Raw genomic sequence first — 17135 nt, 5'->3', positions numbered from 1 at the left:
TAACCTGATTTGGTGACAAAGCCTACAGGGTAGGTTTTTGTCCTACCAGAACCAATGCTGGGTACGTGGCTTGTAGCCCTCAATCCTTTCATTGGGACAGACAAGGGGCCAGGGCTTGGGAACTCAGCTCCAAGCAAATTTCCATGTTATTAGAGGAGAGAATCATTTATTTTCAGTTTCTGCAGGGCTTTAGCACTGTACTCACCTACTGAATGTGAGGTTGCAGGGTGGTTTGTGTGACAACTCATTTAAGTGTATTAAAAAAGGAGTGGAGGGAAGTGGTTACTGAAAGCAGAATAGCTACAAGGTAAAAAACCTGAGATGTCAGAACAACCTGGTTGTCTCTGATGCCACAGATCCTGTCCTGTGGTCTGCAGCTGTCACTGGGCTTCGGTGTCCCTGTCCCAGGGAGCCTGCCCTTAAATCCTTCCCTGGATTGGGGCTTCTCCTCAGCCTTCCCACCTCTCCTGCCGGCCTGAGGCAGATACCTTTTGTTTCAGGCTTTTCCCTCGCCATTTATTTTCCTGGCTCTGGGTCACAGGTGTTCCAGTAAGGCAGAAGAGCGTCCCTGGCTATGCCCAAGGACATGTGGAGCAGCTTTTCCCTCAGAGCCCACAGCTCCCTCTGTGAGCCCGAATGGAAGGCTGATGCCCACCCGTCTCTGGCTGCTGTGGTGGGTGCGCTCAGCAGCAACGTGACCTCATCCCAAAAAGTCCCTTCTCTCTCCTGTCCTTCACTGTGTGGAAGAGAAGGGCTTAACATGCGGCTCCAGGTGTTCTCTTCCATTACTGTGGAGTTTTAAGGGAACATCCCTGTGCTCCCTGTTAGGCAGAAAACCCGAGAGCAGATAAACACCACCTTCCTGTGCTCAGCACTGGTGAGGGCACACCTGGAGTGGTGTGTCCAGTTCTGGCCCCTCAGTTTGGGAAGGACATTGAAACTCTTGAACGTGTCCAGAGGAGGCAACAAGGCTGGTGAGGGGCTTGGAACACAAACCCTGTGAGGAACAGCTGAGGGAGCTGGGGTTGTTTGGCCTGGAGAAAAGGAGACTCAGAGGTGACCTTATCACTCTATAACTCCCTGAGAGGTGGCTGTGGTCAGGTGGGGTCAGTCTCTTTCTCCAGGCAACAACTGACAGAAGGAAAGGACACAGTCTCAATCTGCAGCAAGGGAAATTTAGGTTGGATGTTAGGAAAAAGTTTTTTACTGAAAGGGTAATAAACCACTGGAATGGTTTGCCTGGGGAGGTGGTGGAGTCACCATTCCTGGAGGTGTTCACAAAAAGACTGGATGTGGCACTTGGTGCCATGGTTTAGTTGAGGTGTTAGGCCTGGGCTGGACTCCATGATCTCGGAGGTCTCTTCCAACCCAGTGATTCTATTGAATTCTGTTGTTGAATTCTATTGAATTCTCCAGTATGAGCCCAGATGCTCCCAGAGCCAGCCCTGGGTGCCCATCAACACAGACACCCATGGCCCTGTTGGTTTCCACTTGGCTGCTGCTGTTTGCCCACACTGGGTGCTTGGTTCAGGGCTCAGGTGTACTTTTGTCCTGAAGCTGGCTCTCACCCTTGGGCAGATCCTCTGCACAGCTCATTTGGTTTCTGTGTTTCTGTTTGTTCTTAAAATGAGCCTGGTAACAACTGCTAATACTTAACCATTTTTATATTTTAGCCATATATAAGGGTTATACAAGTTTGAAGGTTAAAAATAAACCTTCTAAATTTAACACACTGGTACAAATACACTGTTTCTACCTAATGGTGGCAGCTGTTGCGTGTCACAGACTGGTAGGTCTGCAGAAACAATAAATAATAGTCCTTACCACAGAAATGCTAATGCTTGCTATGTGGTTTGAAAGTGTCATTTTGAAAAGCTGTCAAACATAAATGATGAGTGATTTTTATGGTGAGCTCAAGGATAGCTCATATTTTAAATGAAGAATTAATGGAACTAGAGGAAGACGTGAATTTCATGGCCTGAACACCTACAGTTTTCATAGACTTTCTGTGGGACTTTGTATAAATGACTTAAGCCTCATGGGTCAGGTACATGAGCATCTTTTTACTGTCTCAGGGGCAGCATTGCATCATCTGGTTCTTACCTGAACCTGACCATGCAACAACTCAGGTTCTTAGCTGAAAACTGGGCATTTTGCCTTCCTCTCAGCCTCTGTAGTGGAAGATCTCTGGGACAGGAGTTCCCCTTACTGCCCATACATATGGAACTGACAAAATGAAGTCTTGTCTTGCTGGGGCCTTTCGGAGTAGTCTTACATATAAAAATTCCATATCCTTGAGTGTTTGTATGTGTATCACCAGCAGAGGCAGAATCAGTAGCACTGTGATCTTAATACTCTAACACCTGTGAATTGTGCTCTAAACAAGACATCATTGCTGTTCCCAAAACACAGCTTGACTCCAAGAAGGAGGCAATGTCTCCAAGTAATCCGCTGTGGGGAATGATGCCCCCAAAAATGTTTTCGAAGTCTGTTTGCCAGGCTGTACATTTGCACTGAAATCGAGGTAAAGCTGTCTTCTGTTGTTTTAGGTTGCTCTGGGAAAAACCAGGGAAGCTTCCATGTAATTCACCTCACCTTTACTTCAGTGACAAACCTGATCTGGAGGTCAGGTGCAGCCCTGGACCAGGACAGACTGGGCTTTGTGGGCTGCACAGGGTGTCACCACCAGGAGTACCAAACACTGTGAGGATGGTCAGGTCTGGAGTTCATGTCCCCATGCCACTGTGATCTCTGTGCCTGTAACTGGCACATTGCTCCTAGAAAAGGAGTGAAGAGTCAAATTCCATGGACACAGTGTGCTTGCTGGCTGCTGTAGGCTGTACTTACTGGGTTTTACTACTGGATTGCTTTTCAGAGAAGGTGTGGTAAAATAAAAAATCATAACTCCTGGTGATATTTACAAAGTGTCCAATTTATAACACAAAAATACACTGTAACCTTTACTTTTGTCACATCCCTGGGTTCACTAATGAGCCTTAGTTGCCCTGACCAGCCTCACCTGGAGCCTCCTGGAGCCTTATTTAAGCTCAGCCTTGTGCCTACTTGGGCTATTTTCAGCAGTATGTGCTCTGACCCAAGTTGGTGTTTGACTTTCCTGGATGTGATGCTTGCTGGGCTGTTGGTAGGATGTGTTTTCTATCCCAGTCCTGTGCTGCCTGCTGGGCTCAGCTGTGGTAGGTTTGTGCCCTGCTGCTGATAGCCCTGCCCGCATTGAAGCATCCCTTGGCTTCCCACGCTCTGCTCTGCTGCCCCTAGCAGGTTTGTGTTTAATTTCTCTCTCACTTTTATGAAGTCCCTGCTGGTGAATGAGGAGTTCAGCAGGGCAGTCTTGAGTGTGTCCTCACCAACTTCAAATGCGTGTGGCTTTGTGTCTATAATGGGTATGGCACTTGAACCTGCAGGAGGGTGAAATACTTAAAGTGTCCCTGGTCATGGGGTGTTGCCTTCTGTTGTAGATGCTGCTAAAATGCCAAGGGAGGGCCATCAGCAGGAAAGTGCTGTTTTACTGTTCAAATCTGTATTTCCTTGGTAAAGAAGTTGTTCCTTGCTTATACAGGTGTCACCTGTGGAGTGTTAGTGCTCTCAGAGCCAGATCTCTAGGGGAGCAGAGGAAAGAGGTATAAACCTGTTTAACATCTCTGTGTTGCCTCTGCTTGCTTGAGCTGCCTGTTCAGGCTCTGAACCCTTCTGAAAATGAACAGTCTCTCCTTGTATTTTTCTTTATTATCTTGAGGTTTTTGGGAGAAACAGTAGGACTTTTAGCCACAAATGTAACGATAAATAACTGGAGTGTCTTAAATTGCATTTATCGATAATGTGGCAAATTGGGTGTGTATGCAAAGAGGTGAAGATTTTTCGTGGCCAGTAAGTGTTGTTGCTATTACTGTGAAGTGCTGGTTTTGTCAAAATAAAAACTTTCTTTTTGGAAAAGGTCTATTTTCATGGATATAATGTAATTGTTTCGGAGAGGCTGAAATTGCTTAAAATGTTTGGAAGGGAGGCTGAATTGTACTATTGCAGTTTAAGCTGACTTTCACTTCAGAATTCAGAATTGTTAGGGCTTAAAAAATTAAGCAAGAGAAACTTATTTTGAGTGTACTGAACTCCTAAAATGGAGATCTTTGACAAAATTTCTTCCTAGATTTGTCTTTTTGTCAATTTGGTATATGGAGTCTTCCAGGTCATTCTTTTGGGGCAGGAAAGACAGAATCAAATGTTAGTTTTGCCAGAACTGTATGACCTGGTAAGAATAAAGTGGGATTGTATTTCTGAAGAGTTGGTTATTTTTTCAAGTAACTGAACACTCTAATTAGGAAGGATAAAAATCCATGCATTTTAAGAGTTTTTGGAAGAACTCTCTTAGAAACTATAGGTGGGCTAACTTGAAATAAAGACTGAAGTGTATATACATATCTGCAAGTATTTATACATGAAGTTTCCTCTTTCTTCCAGCAAGGTCAGTGAAAACAGTTTAAAAATTATTAATTTTTTTTTTCTGTACGGCTAATCTTTTGGTTCAGAAAAACCCCAAAACCCAACAAATCAAGACCAACCACCATAAAAAGAATAAACCAAGGCCAAAAAAAATCCAAATCAAAAAACTTTTGAAAAAAACCTGCCTTTCTTTTGTTTATATATGCCATTGGAGACAGTTATGACTTTTCTCTTTAGATGTTGCATCTCTGAACGTCTTATGCTCTCTTCTGTTCATTAGTTGTTCCCAAGGGCAGTATGAAATGCAGAAGGTGCAGACTCTGCCCCTTGCCCAGAGAACTAAGGTGTTGTCAGAGCAGAAGTGTGGCAGTTTACCCAAGGGTAGGTGTGAGTGTGAAGCTCTGTTTGGGGTGACTGTGTCACTTGGCAGAAGGGCCGAGCTGACTGGGTGTGAGGATCAGGCAACCCAGCTGATGTTCTGAGGCAGGCTTTCAGTTACTATGAAATTCCACTCTGCAGTAGAAAGGATTTCACCAGCTGAGCATTTTCCTTTGAAACTCTAGTCTCCAGACCAGTCTATTTTAGCCCTAGGGCAAGCTGTGTGCATGTGTGCCTATGGAAAATCTGTATGTGTAACCCTTCCCCTAACAGTAGCTGGCAGACAGGCAACAGGACATGATCTCTAGCTGATGTGTTTCAATGTCCTCAGGTCCTTGCTGTCTCCTCCTATAGAAGCTTCTCTCTACCCAAGTAAATACCCAGGCAAAAGAATCCATTTGTGTAACATATGGTGGTCAATTGCTCTAATTCAGCCCTGAAAAGTCTGCTGTCCAAAAGGGACGTGTTGCTTTTTTTTATCTATTCTGTCAGCTTGCAATAAAATGTTTCGTCAAGATTTGGTCAAATCTTTCGTTTGAGTCACCTTGAGCAGTTTTTTTGTTTGTCTTTGTTTTGTTTTATATTGCTTATTGCAAGAAATCTAGTTTATGGAGCCTTCAGATGTGTTCAATAATTTCTCTGTTAGGAAGGTTGATATAGATAATCAACATAGGAATGTAGAAAGGTCAGGGAGCTCTAGGAGTATGCTTTATTCCCCTGCCATTGGAAGGAAAACATAATTCATTTTATAAACTTATCAAGATTTCTTGGAATTTCTTGGAGACTTAGGAGCCAGTAAGCCATGGAGAAAATGATGACATTTAGAAAGTTTATTTCTATCTTAAACCTGTTTATGGCTAATCCAAAAACATTAGTTCTTTGGACTGGTGCTGTGCTTTTCCTGAAATTATTAATTTTCTCTTTCATTTTTTTAATGTAGTTTGAGGTTTTTTGGTTGCTTTTTTATTTTTTTAACTGCTGTGCTTGGCAGCACTTCACAAATTGCCTTCTGAATACAGTTTTACATCTCATTTGGTCTTCCTTCTGCTGAAGGAGGAGATGCTTGTTTTTTCCTCAGCTGCACCTTCCTGCTGCTCCCTTTGTCCATCCACTCCATGCTGCAGGCTCAGGGTGAGCTGTGTGGACTTGTGACCTTCCTTGCTTGATTCCTGGGTGTTGTGGGACTGGGGCAAGTGGGGTTCCTTTCTGCTGGCCAGCCGCTGTCAGATCAGATTAGAAATGTTTTATAACTGCAATCCCAGTATTAATTTTGCTGCCCAAACAAGAACAGGCTTAGTTTTATTTCACTCCCTTCCTGAAGTATTTTGTTTTTCTGTTCTGTGTTCATCCTGGTGTTCTTTTCTGTGCTGACTCAGTTGAAATTCATCCATCCTGAACTTGGTGAGCAGAGCTGTCTGCAGTATTTCAGAGTCATTCTTATTAGTGTTTTGTACAGTGCCACAAAAACTACCCTTTTTCTTCTGGAAATACTTCAGAGTCACCCTATGGTCATATTTGCCTCTCTCACAGAAGGTAAGCTTCCATTTTGGGCAGCACTGATGCATGAGGAATGACCTTTATTTCCCCTTGCTGCTGAGAGGAACCTATGATTCGGGACTCCTTGTAGCTTTTACAGTATTATCTGAACCAGCCTGCTTATTGCTGTGAGGTTTTGCTAAATTATTGGTGCTACCAAAAAAGCTGGAGCAGAAGGAAACCTTGAATAAGGAAGCAGATGCATTTTACCGATAAAGGGTGAAATCCTGGCAGCACTTGCACTGACTTAATAGATGTGCAATAGGAGTCAATAGAGAGCTTGTCCTTTCCCTCAGTGTCTGACTGACTTAATTGGGACCTTACATAAAATCTGATGTCTGACTGTTGAACATGTGATTCATCCCTAATTTCAGTATGGAAGTAGGAAAACAGAGGGGGAAGAAAAGCAGTGGGAAGTAGGAAACTCAACCTCCACAGAATGCTTCATACCCTATGAAATTTCAGCCAGTATTCACCTTGGTGAAACAAAAAGCTTAACCAAGCACCCCATGTTGTAAGGAGCCAGGTGATGTGTGAAATCAATTTGACCTGAATAAACAAGAAAGGGGGTGCACTCTCCTGCCCTAAATAACTAATTAAAAGCTATCATCTTGCATCCAACAGCAGTGGCAGCTGCCAAATTGGATGTTAAAAATATGCCTGCCAGTCTTTGAAGAGTACATGTTTGCATGGCAGTGAGAACTGGTACTTTGGCCTTTGTACAGGATGCTAAAAACCAAGGGCTGATGTCTGAGATAATGTCTGAATGTGTAATGGCTGCTTCCTCTCACTGCATAGGCTCCGCATCCCCAGCTTCTGACTCATACTGAGGTCCCAGATTTTCAGCAGAAAGCCAGCTCATTTTTACACTCCTGCAGAATTCTATCCTGACTTTGCAGTAGCCTTGTTTACAGGATAGCTGTATGTTTTCTGTTGGCTTTTTCCTGATGTTATTTCCTTTAATCAGGAAGGGGTAAAGCTGATGCACAGGTCAGTGATCCAGAAGTGTCATTGCATGGCACAGCCCCCTGTAAAATTTGCCCCTCCAGAGCAGGGGACTTCTTGTCTGTGATTGCCTGTTAGTGTCAGCAGCCCAGGTTTGCCTTTCAGAAGGAAGAAAGCAAGCAAAAATAAGGTGTGGGTGAGGGGGAAGGACATTCAAAGCAGAGCCACAGACACCTCAATGTTTGGGGTGGTATTTTTTTCCTTTTCTGCCTGGCAGTGAGTTGCTGGTATCATTTTTTTCTTCCAAATCCAGCAGATGGTGTTAGATGGCTATTTAATGACTCGCATGGGATGGAAAGATCCTGGTGATAGAGCTGGGGGGATGCAACAAGGAACAGTTTTGTAGGGATGTTCAGTGAAACTGAAAGCTGTGATAGGCTCCTGTTTTAAGCATCTGTGTGTATGCTTTCAGCTTACTACTACTAGGGGGTGGGGAGCTTCAGAGCTGTAGTACTTGATTTAAATCGAGGTTTCCATGACATCTATCATATTTTCCTTCTAAAGACTTAGGTCTGCTTGAGTGCAATGGAGCAAAATAAATATAGCTAATGGCCCTTATTGAGCACCTTGGGGTTGGGAGGTGTATAAATTATTTTGGTATTTATTTTTTTAATTGGATCTTTCCTTGAATGCACCTTAAATGGAAAAGTGAAGTGGTACAAGCTCTCTGCAGTGCATTCCTTTGACAGAAGTATTTCCTAAATCCCACAGCCCATACAAAGGGGTTAAGTGAGGTGGAATGAATAAGATGTGAACTCAGCAGGTTGTCCACCATCCAGCCAGGTTAAAACACAGCATCAGTTTCTGACTGCTTTCTGTTAGCTGGGGTGATGAATGCACTGGGCCTTGATCAAACTCCTAGAGAGCAAGTGTCTCTCTGCACTGACCTGGATCTGTTACTGGTGATATTACACGAGGAAACTGATGTCAGAAATTTGTGTACCTCTGGGTAGGGGAAAAAAAAAAATCAGCCTGAATAGCTATAGGTACAGATGGGCTGTAATTTGCTACCATTTAGGAAAGATCTTGGAGGTATTGTGGATATTTCATAGACTGTCTGGTGAGCACACAGCAGTTAGAATTAAGAATTGTAGAGAAAGGTAATCAAACATCTGTTCTTTGGCTGCATAAGTCATTGGTGTAACCCACCTCCTGAATACTGCAGCCAGTTCTAACAACTATCTTTAAAAGTTTTTAGAAGAACAAGAAAAAATGTGAAAGACCACATAACTAGTTTGACCCTTCACCCCGGAAGCAAAGGGACTGGGGTAGGATATGGGGCAATGTTATAAATAAGGAATATGGGGATATGCTAAAGATGAACAGGGAAAGATTATTGCTCTTTATTCATGTAATTGGAGAAAACACTCTGAAACTTCATGTGGTTTTTTTCATTTATTTGGGGTTTAAGTCTACTGGTTCCTATAGTGCATAAGGAAAATTGTGGAGCCTGTTTTCACTTGATTTTTCTTTCGTCTTTGTGGAATTAGGAGAAATAAATGTATCTAGAAAGGATTCAGAAAGATCCATTGTTGGCTGTGAAGCATGACTGCATGAATGCAGGTTCTGGCAATATAAGATGAGGGGTCAGCCTGCAAGCTCCTTTTCTAGTCTTCTGCCAAGCATAGTGTTTGCTGGCAATCCCTGGAGGGTCATTGTAGGTCTGTTCAGTGGTTACACTGAGTGGCCACTGGAAATGGGGTTGCAAACCTCCTTTCCCATGAGATGATGATGCATATTTAAATAATGGATTTTAGAGGTGAGGCTCTACAGGTCTGTTACTGCAGGCCTAGAGGCATCTCCTGCAACCTGTGACTCAGCTGCTTATAGAACTCAGCCTGCATCTGCTGCTGCTTTTTAAGCAGCCTTCAGCCTGAGCCCTAGGGCTGGGCCAAGGATGCTGGAAAGCTTCACCTTAATATCAAACAGTTAACAGGCTGACACAAAATCATCAGCACAAAAGTCTTGACATGCCAGTCAAAGGAATAATTTAAACAATCCCAGGAAATTTGTTTTTATAAAGCGACAGCTTTTAACGGTGGCATAATGTAGTCTACTTGTTAGACTTGTTCCCAAGCAGTCACTAAAAATAGCACACACTGGGGTATACAAATGTCCTGGGTAGAGGCACAAGAAATGGAAGGAAGGTAGAGTAGCATGACTTGTCTTTTAATAGACTGTAGGACTGCTGGGTTCTGCTAAGATTTTTTAAATTTTTTTTAATAAATTATTCCTCTGACAGATGGGGCTGTTTTCTGTTCTGCAGTGCATAAATCTACAACCAGTAATTAGAATAATTTATACTATGGTATTTAATCTTGGAGCAGCCTAAAGCAATTTACAACCTACTGTCCATGAAGAGAGCCTTATCAATATCTGATCTAGGAAGCTGAGTCATCCTTAAGCGTGACCAACCCTTTGCTAGCTGGAAATCATGTGTCCATTCCTGCCTGCAGAGGGAAACCCCCCTATCTGCCCCAAAGAGGAAAACACTCTCCAGGAAGCCCTCCTACCTATACTGTGTTATTCCTGGCCAGTTTTCAGAATCCTTTAAAGGAGGGAGGGCTGCAATCTTACCTCATGTCCTGAGTTTTCACTTTTGCTTTCCTCCATTGGAGGAACTGGAGATTTGCTTTCCTCCAATGGATTGCTGAAAGACAGTAAAAAAAAAAACTGTGTAAGGAAAGGCTTCTGGTTAATGCATCTCAAAGGCCTTGCTGACTAGAAGGAGAATGTTGTGGATGCTGGTACTGCCTTGGTATGTGATACAGGTGTAGTTCTGCATTGCAGATCTGATGTGGATGACCTGGCTGAGTGTGTAATGTGCTTGGGGCATTAAAGTTCCTTAGGTCTGCTTAGCTCTTGGTTACTTTTGAAATTTCTCTTAACTGCTTTCATCCTTTCTGGATGTCCATAGATGCTGTTCTTGGTAGAAACCGACTCAACCTCACATCTGCAGACAATAATTCTCTGAAGGGTGTGGCTGGGTTTTTTTTTTTATACACTGCTGATGTCAATTTATCTTATCAGCTTCTGAGGCAGCTGAATGTGTCCCCATACTGGGTGGGCTAAAGGGGAGCAGAAGCTCTCAAAATGGCCCTTGGCAGCCAAGAGGGTGCAAGTTCATAAATAACTGTTGCTGTGGTAACACATCAGCACTGTCCCTGCACTGGGTTTTCACTGGTAGGTGCTAACATTTAAAATTATTAACCTGGACTGGGAATGGTGGTGGTGGAGGCAGAGAGCAGCAAAATGGGATTAACCACTTGAGGTGTGTTAAGCAAAAACATTCAGTCCTTGCCTAGATGGCTCTGAAGGTTGGTGAGGGGATAACATAGTTTTTGGTGGGTCTGGGCTCTTTAGTGATCCAGACAGAAAATGTGCAATAGTGGATAAGTCCCCAGGCTTTCCTTACCTTCATATTGACAGTCTTAGCAGAAAGTCCAAGGGCTGATAGGAGAAAATGGTGCACTTCAAATGTGTTCAAACTCTTCCTTTCCTTGCCAATGACCACTAAGCAAATGCTGCTGGCAATCTACAGAGGTGTTGTCCACATTGGAGGCCAAATTGTCAAAACCTTTGGATGGCCTTAGCACAAGACCAGTGATAGTGAAAGAATAAATTTAAGCATTGCTTAGGAATCTAAACATCTTCATTTCTTCTCCCAGTTACGCTTCTTGAAAACAACTTGTTCTATTTTTAGAGGCCAACTACAAATAACATTTTTAATCTTACACATATTAATATTCTCTCTGGAGTGGAAGAACAGCATGCATTATTCAAATGGCCTGTTTGTTTGTGGTTTGGTCTTCATTATCAAATCAAATTGAGTGAGATAAATTTAATTGTATTTACATTCTCTTTTATTTTCTGGTGTGTATGTATTAACTCTATCTACTATTACTCCCTAAATAATCTTCCTGGGATGAAGCAAGGTTTATTTTGTCCTTTTTTTTTTCTGGATGTGTTCTTGTTTGTTTTACCTTTTTTTTCCACCTTTTTATATGAAACGATGTTTCTATTCTATTTCTAATCATATAGCAGCTCTGGAGCTTGAGAGGTCTATTTCTTTCTGAAATAGCTCCTATTTTCAGAATTAATTGAATTGTATATGCTTTGGTTTATATGAAGTATCTTTTTTCTGGCAGTAGCTTTGGATTTCAGGGGTTATAAGACTGGATTTAAAAGGAAGTCTTTTAATAACCTATCTTCTCATGCTACTTCATCTTTTTTCACACAAAATGTGTTTAGTTAATATGAAACACAATGATTTCTTCTGGACATCTTGAGGGTGTCTTAAGATACTTACTCTTAATTTACTCTGAATACTACTGTGCATGCAGGGTGACATTAATGCACCTTAAAAGACCATGTTTTGCCTGATGATTTGATACAGGGCTTTCAGAAGTTCCAGATGTGGCAATTGCTGTATGACATGGGATCTTATTCTGTTTTTATGAACTGTTAATCTTCCGTGAGCTTTTGGTACCAGCAGATTTTTCTTGAAGAATTTTAAATCCCCCCTGGATCTGCTTATGATACATATCTCAAACTTAACCTAATCTCTTATTTTCCCTAGTAAAGCAGTGCTCTGGTTTAGGTGATTCAGGAAATTTTTGTTTGCCATTGGTGGGAAATAACTGCAATAACTCAACAGCCTCACAGGGATTTGGTGTCTGAGAACTGATAGTGGTGCTTCTTTGCCAACATGGGCAGTGTAAGCCTGTGGAGCTCCTCTGTGACCCTTATGGACAAATGCATACATTCTGGAGGTGCATCTGGTCACAACCTGGTTCTTAAATTGATTCACTCTATATTTAAGGCAAATGTTCTTCTGGAATGAGTGGAACAAATGTGAATTAACTTTCCTATAAGTGTGTGATGCAGCCTGCCTGTTCTGCAGGCAGTTCTTTGAACTTTGATCAGGTCAGAAAACCTGCTGTGTTAATTTGCTTTTGGCTGCTTCAAAGGTAGAGCATCAGCTGAGTGGAAAGAACTAATAATATTTTTTCACCTATGCTACAGGGAGCTAAAGTATTTCTCCCCACTTTTCTCATATGAGACAAAATGATGCAGCTTCATTCTAGAAATCAGTAAGGTAATGAAGATAAGGAAAGCTTCTCACTGCTGAAACCATGTCCCTGTGCAAGGCTCAGTCTTTGAGACTTCAGCTTTGCAGTCTTCCTTCAGTTCTGCCCTCAGGCCTGGAATTATCTGTCAACATGTTAAGGGAATTTAAACCATGAAATGAAATTTGGGTGAATTGCAAAATGCTTGATGAATTCAGGAAGGGAGCCAGCCTTCACTTTGTCCTTCTCTGATATCTTATAATAAATAAGAAACTAGTGTTGACAGCTGGAATTAGTTCTAGTGTGAGTGGAAAGTCCCATATTCCTCCTTCCTCTCAGCACTCAAAAAGAACAGGACAGCAGCACTCCAGTTGGTGGGCTTGAATTTGTGCTGGTCTTCCTGTGGTTCCCTGTGTGGATGCTCAAAGCAATGTAAACAGCACCAGAAAAAGGTGTCTGTACTGAAGATGAAGTTTATGTGCACAATGATATTAAAACCATACCAGTGTAGTCCTGCTGGAGAATTCTCTTTTGTAGGGGAGCCTGATAAAGGAGGCTGTCATACTTTGGAGCTTGATCTGACAGGTCACACTAAGTTTATGCTTTGCATTGTCAGCAAAATAGTCCAGTGCTTTCATATGAGATCCAAAAATCTTAGAAGCTCTTGTCTCTTCAGCTGTTTATGCCAAAGTGCTGGATATGAAAGACCAAACTATGTTTCATTTTTTGCAAAGCTTTCACAGTCACTTCTGCTTTCTTTTTGCTCTGACCCCCTTACTGAGTGGCTGAAGGGTCTGCTGCCATTCCCACTCTACAGCAACTGTTCTAGCTCAAGGATACTCAGCCTTTCCCATATCACATCTTCTCTCAAGTTCATCATCCCAGACTTGCAGGTGCTGTCTGACAGAAGCCTTTGGGGACATTTTGCACTTTTGTGGCTTCTCTGCTCAGTCTGTAGGGCCATGGCTCTTTATAAAAGTAGCTGCTTTCCTTGACTTCCAACAGTGTATTCCTTAAGCTCTGCTGGTGGGAGCCTGCAGTGCAGATGGGTTGCTTTTTTGTTTTGAAACTATCACGGAGCTGAAGTATAAGATGGGCTGGAATGCTTTGCTGAAAGCTTTTCCCTGGTGGGATTGCAGAAATTTTAATCCTTCTTGTTGCTGTTCCTTGTCTTGCTGCTCTGTGTGACTTGTTTTCGTAATTTGATTACTGCATGATGCTGGAGAAGGAAAGAAACAGAATGTTTTCCTGTGAGAGCTGCAGCACTTAAGAGGTCACCAGCAAAAAAGTCACAGTCTGCATGGTCAAAACAAACTTTTTTGGAGGATGATAGCAAAGACTGGTTTTGTGTAGAGAAGCCATAGTTTCAAAAGCAATTTTAAATTAATGAGTCATGGTCTTGTTCTTTACATAGTGATATGATATCTACACATAAAGAATAGAAATTAAAATATCTGACTGCCCCCCCCCAGGAGAAAACGATCCATCTATCCTCTCACAAACAAGTGCCTAAACATTGTACCTAAGCTGATGCCTGAATTTTAAAGCCAATCTGGAAGTTAAACTAAGGCAAACTGCCTCCTGCTGAGAAGGCATGTATGCCTACTGGATTGCTTCAAAAACTTAAAAAAAGAAAAAAAAAGGTGGTGAGAGGGAGAGAAAGTCTTTAATGTCTTAACATCAAGTTGCCATCAGATTGCTGCTGTGCCCCAAGTTAGCCTGTCCTGCCAGTGCAGAAACTTCTGTCTTAGAGAATTTGCACTTAGATGCAAGTCCTCTCTTCAAATTATATGCTTGGAAGAAAACCTGGCAGGCAAGTGATTTTTAAGTCATTCAGACCTTGATGCACCTATATGACTTCTCTTCTTCCCATCTTGGGAATTGAGTCAGAAGAGTTTCTAGAGACAGGGACCGCAAGATCTGTGTTCTCCATCCAGTCCTTGAATGGCTCTGAAGAGTAGCGTCTCAGGCTGATACAGATAACAGAAATGAGAGCTGGATGGGAGGCTCTAAGGTTCGGATGTTCTAAGGTTCAAGTGTGTCCACTGTCTGAGAGCACAAGTCAAGGGTCAACTTCATAAATCAGCATGACAAACACGAGCCTTGTCTCTGCTTGCAGCAGAAATGCCCTGGCTGATTTTCCCTTTCTTGTCTCATGAGGAGGTTTGCTTTATCAGTGGCTTTCACATTCCTGTAGATAATCTCAGACAAGTGGATGGCAGAGCCATTCATCACACTGACACAACAGCACCAGACTCTTACCAGTAGCCATTTTAAACTGCCTCAGGGAATAAATTAATTAAAAAAGAAGGTTTGAAAACAAAGGGTATCAGATGAACTTCATTGGAAGCTAGCTCTGACACCCACAGAGTTGACAAATACTCAGATTTTGTTATTTCAGCAGAGGTAACCTAACATCCACCTCATTTAACCCAGAATTTTGCTTGAGAAGGGTTAAGTGATAGGTGTTAGAGACTTGAGTATTTAGCTACGAAGTTTCAAGCCATCTGCAACCCTGTCTTTGCACTTAGGAAGTGGTGAATAGGGTATTTCCGAGGTGAGCTGCCTTGCCTGGGGTCATTTTGTCAAGGCTGGAGGGGAGAGGTTGGGCGGAGAAGAATTAAACACTTTGGCCGGCTCTTGCCTCTGTGCGCTGGGCTGTGCCAACCCTCGCTTCAGAGCGTGAGTTTAAATTATGGAGCTTCTGACAGCAATGATGAACATCACAGGTTAATGTCTGGGAGAGGATATTGTTTTATTTATAGGTATTGGTTTGTGGAAAACGGTAATGGGGTAATTTGTTAACCACGCCTATCTGGCAGCGGTATGGAAGTTGAATCAAACCAAGCGTTTGCTGTTTCTGCCCTTCTGTCCCGACTCTTATTTCTCCTTCTGTAAATCCCAGGACTAGCACATTCGAAATGTAAATACTCTTTGATAGGAGTTTCTGTGCCTTTGTTGCATTATCTGCGCAGCCCCTGCTTTCAGGGGACCTTCACACAGACAAAATTGATCAGCAGCCGGAGGAGGAAAGCAGCCGTTGCCGTGGCAACCAGTGATGACTCACCCTGGGTAGCAGGCAGCAAAAGCTGTGAGGCTGCAGTAATTTTCCAGATGCTTAATCCAGCTCTCAGAGCTTTTTCTCTCTTGCTGACAGGCAGAAATCCTCCTCTGCCTTTCTTTGCTCAGAGACCCACGCAGCCTGCAGCCGTACGTGATCAGAGTAGTCCTTTGTGGTGCTCACCCAGGGTGGCGTCACAGAGACGTGTCTGGGCCGTGGAGATGAGCTACTCCACCGATTGAACTGTAGCCCCCAAAGGTGGTAAAAATAGAACTGCAAACTGCCCGCCTGTAAAAATACCCCAGTGTGTCATTGGCTGCACTCAATTCCCTTCTCCCAACTAAAATCACGTTTACTGTAACTACAGCTACGAAATATTAAATCAGTTCATCTTGTTTCTTTTCAGTAATGAGGCTGTCCCTATGCTGCATACAGAATGTGCTAAAAAGAGAAAAGTGAACTGCTTTCAGCACATGCATTTCCATGAATTAGCTTCTCATTTCTATGACCTACTAATTTTTGTGCACAAATTTCAGTCTGCATATAATGAAATAGAGCAGGTTAAGAGACTTACCCAGGAAAAGGGCAGTAAAATGAGCAATGCCTTCTGTGTCACTTGGGCTACCTGCCTTGGGGTTTTCCTCCAATGACTGCATTGTAATGCTGGCCTTGCCTCAGGTGGGGCACTTTTATGAATGTCTTAGTACTTATTTACCTGCCCTGGTGGTGATGTGCAGTTCTTTGTGATTGCCATAGGATGCTGAAGAATCCAAGTGTAACTACATTAAATGTAGCTTCAGCTTATTTATGTAGAAGGTAGACATTCCCCCCTAGAGCCAGAGGAGCAATTAGCACAGTGTGGTGGTGAAATGTTGAAGTGAGTTCATCTAGCTGTGGGAAAAACAAAGCTGCTCTACAGCATGTGGAGAAGGAAGGGCTTATGGGGAAAACAGGGAAAAATAGCAATAGAACTCTGTGCCTGCTTCGTGTAGGGGACAAAAAGTACTGATGCTGCCAGCTGCTGTCTCATGCAATCCCTGGAAGGCAGATGGCTTTCTGTGGGTGAATCAAGTGAGGCCATCAACTCCTTCTTCCACAATGCAGCCTCCTGCTTGCAAGTCCTCGCTAAAGATTTGTCACGGTGTGCAGGTGAGCCAAGCTGCTGCATTGCTGACAGGCTCTGCAATGTGGTGCTGGCTGAAGTTAGAGCCATGTAAAGCCACCAAGGGTGTGGGGCATGAAAGCTGTCTGTGATGCTTGTTTTTTGTTTCTTGTGGTTGTCATCTGCTAATAAGTACCCATATGACATGAATATGTATTGTCTTGAGTCTTTGTCTCTTGTTAGTAGGTGGGATGTGTAAGTATTTAGTAAGTGTGCTGTGGCTGCTCTTCAGGGGAAACCAGTTTGAAAGATTACCAGTGGAGGCTCCTCTTGTTCTTGTGAGATCTTGAGTTCTTTCATGGTGCACAGCTGTTCTCAACTATGGCCAGAACTTAGATATCCGAGGGGAGATCTGTTCTATGACCAGTGCCTAATACTGCAACCTTGTTGAGGTTAGAATATCTGGTCTAGGACACTAATTCTTTCACTTGACATCCTTTCTTGAGAATTAATCATACTATGCACTGGT

Source organism: Parus major, chromosome 1 (genome assembly GCF_001522545.3).
Source record: "Parus major isolate Abel chromosome 1, Parus_major1.1, whole genome shotgun sequence".
NCBI classification, from domain to species: Eukaryota; Metazoa; Chordata; class Aves; order Passeriformes; family Paridae; genus Parus; species Parus major.
Note: the sequence above shows the minus strand (reverse complement) of the source record.